This window comes from Mesitornis unicolor, unplaced genomic scaffold, assembly GCF_000695765.1.
Source record: "Mesitornis unicolor isolate BGI_N332 unplaced genomic scaffold, ASM69576v1 scaffold4384, whole genome shotgun sequence".
NCBI classification, from domain to species: domain Eukaryota; kingdom Metazoa; phylum Chordata; class Aves; order Mesitornithiformes; family Mesitornithidae; genus Mesitornis; species Mesitornis unicolor.
In genome coordinates this window covers 47,603-51,887 of record NW_010177876.1, presented here as the reverse complement: position 1 = coordinate 51,887, position 4,285 = coordinate 47,603, and positions in this window count along the sequence as shown.

Below are 4,285 nucleotides of genomic sequence, written 5' to 3'. Positions count from 1 at the left end.
CAAGTCCATATGGGATCAAAAAAAAACCCAAAAAAAACCCAAACAAAAAAAAAGAGGTGTGTGCTGGTTATACACACTCGATAAAATTCAGTGCATAGTACAAACAGAGAGAAAAAAGTAGCAGAAACTTCTTTAAAAAGTGTCTTAACTAGACAATAGCAACCTATGTCTGCAGGCTGAGAGGGCAGAACAGCTGCAGTACTCAAGCCCAGAGAGAATTGGTTTTTAATCTTAATTATGTACTCTAGTAAGGGAGAGATAAGAGTTCTAGGCCTTTCATGCTATAAATGGTACATTGGTGGACAAATTGAAGAACAGAATGACCCAAAGATTCCTTTTAATCAATAGATGGTTTTCAAAGTCTTCAGGCAATGGAGCAACAGCCATCAGTTATGTTGATGGCATTGCCTGTGGTGCTGCTGCTTGTGTGGGGGGGCTTCAATTTGCTCTTGGCAAATAGAGCAAGGGAAGTGGGACTCCTTAAGGGAATGATGCTCAGGAGCATGTTTCAGCATTACTTTCAGGGCTGCACCCTCATTCACTCACAGAAACATTAGGTCCTTCCTTCCAGTCAAGAAACTGAACTGTGTAGAGCTTATTAAAATCACAGGTCCTGCTGTGTATTACTAGCATGCTGTAAATGATGGCACTGCTGCCATGCCCCTCTGCACCTGATCTGAGTTTTCAGTCTACAAAGAGTTAACGTATGGGTCCCAACTTATTTGAAATACATTGTGAATGTATCATAGATACAGTTTATGGTGCACAGACTTTTTTGTTGCTCTCATTCAGTCCACACTGACTTCTTCACTCTGCTAGAAAACTGAACCTTAAACCTTTCTGTGAGTTGTATGAAAACATTACCACCAGCCCAGATGTTTTGACTGCATTGTGTATGTGCACCTCCTACAATTCCATATCCCATAAACTCATGTGAATCTAGAGTCCTCTGTGTATCTGCACATCTGCTGCCCAGAAGTTCCAGGTGGCCTTAAAAGTGTTGCCGGTATTCTCCCCTTTATTAACTGTATTTTACATGCCAAGTGTGCAACATCTTTCCTCTTTCACCCCATCTACTAAGTATATGGAAAAATAAGCATATTGAAGTAAAACAAGACAACTAATTGGAATGAATACAATAAAAATTAACAGAAACTTGAGATACTCTAACCATTCAATTGTGCTCTGAGGACATGTGGCAAGAATCTTCAGTTGCCATGAAACTGATTTTATAAGGAAAAATATGTAAACTAGAAAGAACTGAACAGTAGCTGCTGGTAGCCACATTGAAACTGTTGTCCCAATGACATAACCACAGAAAACAGAGGGTTTTCTCATTTGCTTTCCTAATTTACAATTAACGCTGTCTTCACAATCAAACAGAACCAGCGTAATGATGAACTTCAAAACTGTCTTTATGACATTTCAGGCTCAAAATGCAAAGAAACAAAAATAAATTATTTCTGAAAAAAAAAACCCAGACATTTTAATATATTTGGTATCAAAAGACACAGTTAAGTAGAACTTGAACACTCCTCAGTGCTAACAGCACTTTTGCCTTCTCTTCCTCATAGCACATTTGAAGTGAGTCACTAAATCAGTATAAAACTTTCTCCAGCACTTAGTTTTTCTCCCCCACACGGATACATCTGGAACACTTTACTGCACCTATAGAGTATTCTACATACATTTTAGTCACAAACAGCTTGTTGTTGTTGTTCCACAGAGAGGGCTTGTTTTCCATTTTTCCTGTTTGGCTTCTCCAAATCTCTCTGGAGGAAAGACTCAAATATGTAAACAGACTTATAACCAAGTCTTGAAGCTTCACTGAGGGTAGAATTCTGAAGGAGACATCACATCTGGCAGGTCCACCAAGTGTCTGGAAAAATAAACTTCGGGCTGAAAGCTGCATTTTGGTTCTTCCCAGTAGTAGCCCTTCTTAATAGTACAACTCCTTATTAATGTTTTTGTGTTCAGCATGCAATATGATGAACAGATACGGCTTCCCAAATTTTGTTGTGTAGCGGTCACTACTGGATATTCATTTCTTTAATCTCATGGCATCATATTAATACGTATCTGATTGCAAAAGAACATCATGGTATAAAGTAATGTGAAATATTCAGCTGGAGCAACTTTTTAAGGTTCTGGATATCACAGCAAACAACCTGACTGAGCACCAGAAGCACAACCACTACAATCATTTTTGGGACCAGAGGTATTTTGATCCGACAGGACAAACTTGACATTTTTCAAAGGTGTGGAGAATCACTGCTAGGAACTATTGCAACTAAACTGAAGGCATTTCTGCTATATTGACTCTTGCTGGATCCCTCAGGAGTTCTGAGTACAGAATCAGGTCCCATAAGCTTCTCTGGCAGGACCAGAGTCAGAAGCACTGTATTAGACATTTTGGTCTAAAAATATAAATCCACACTTGCAAAGGTACTTAAAATTGTGTACCCAGTGAAACTAGCAGAAGCTAGGCGTATACTTCGTCAGCACAGGTCTTTTTTTCTTCTTAGAATGAACCACTAAAAGAAGCATTAAAGCCTCACAGATAATCTCTTAAAACTAAACTACAATTTAGCTATGAGAAGCTTGGTAACATTCAGGTACATTTTATCACAAGACTGAGATTATAATTTGACTGTACTATACTTTGAGACAAGGAGGTGATCACTAATGTTTAGAAAACAAAGCACAGATTGGCTGAAATATATATATGTTGTGATTCCTGCTCACTTGGAAAAAGAAAATGCACCCCAGGGGTGGGGAGGGGTTTGTTTTGCTTTTCTTTTTTATTGTTGGCAAGATGAGCTAGTGCACAGTACACCAGACAGATAGTTAAGTGGAACTGTAAGACATTCTGAAACTCTGGCCATGCATCTCACATCATATACAGGATATTTGTTTGAAAAGAGATATAAAAGACTGCCATTTCACTGTGATTTTACTTTATAAAACTGGACTTATCTATACATAGAAATTAGTGTTAAGCAAGCTGTGAATTTGCAGCACGTTAGATGCCCCATTGTAAACTTACACAGAGCTGCATGGAACCACTGTCAGGACACATTTATGGTATTCCTAAGGTAAATCACTATAGCTAGCACAGTGTAAATTCACAACTAGTAGTAACTAGTACCTTCAAGAAGAATGGTATAGAATACTGAACAGAGCATAGAGACATAGAGCATATAGACAAACCCTTAATGTTTGTAAATACACTGGGTTACTCCAAAGAAGATATATCTATCATAAAATGTTACTAACCCACTTCCAGATACAGATTACTTAAGAAACAGCAGCAAAATACTGAATGCTGTGCTCAGTCTGCAGAAGTGAAATGAACCAGCAGCACAATTTGACTGAAAACTCTATTTACTAGAGTATTGTGCTAAGAACATTTGCTATCTCCCTTTGGCTTTGAGTCTCTTCCTCTTGGTTCGGTGGATCACATCCTTTTTCTGTCCCATTTCTCAACTGGTAAAATACCTACATCTCTCTCTGATGACTGCTAGTGTTCTGCAAATAGAAGAGAAGCTAAAATGGATGAAACCAAAAGCACAAGCCACACCACTCAAGAACTACACTTTTGAGGCTAGAATTCTTATCTTAAAATAATCCCAGAAACTCCCATAGCTTTCTGCTTGGTGATGCTCAGCTTTTTAAACAGTCAAATGCTTCATAGTTTTGATTAACAGTTTATTCTCAGTCTTTTCCACTAATTTGTTCTACTGTCTCAATGCATACTCCAAATTCTCCCTGGAGATGGAATTGTCTGATGTGATAAACCAGGGTCATCTTCGGAGCTAAATTTTGAACACTTATCCTGTATTTCCATTTTCTGGTCTTAAGTCAAAATTCTGCTTTGCAGACTTACACATCCAACTCTCTTTTATGCCAAGAACCGGTGCCAAAGAAATAAATATAAGCCCTTCCTGCAATTTTATTAGTCTTTCCATGACTTGATTGCTAGTGAAAGAAGTTCAAAGAACAGAAACTTTACCAAAAAAATGCTGGTGTTATCAAAGCATTAGGAGCTCTGCCATTAGCGTTCGAATGCATTTCACTTCTGGGACCTCTGGGTAGCCCTTATCTGATTTCCTACAGAAACCCTTTCAGGGTCAAAGGTCCCGCCTCTACTCTACAGCGATGTCACCGCGCTCCAAGTGTTTGAACTGAAGAAGAAACCGCAGTTCAGAAAACCACAACGCGCGGAGCTGCAAAGCCAGCAGGAAACACCAGACCTTGCACAAGCCCGCGGTGCCTGGCGCTGCTT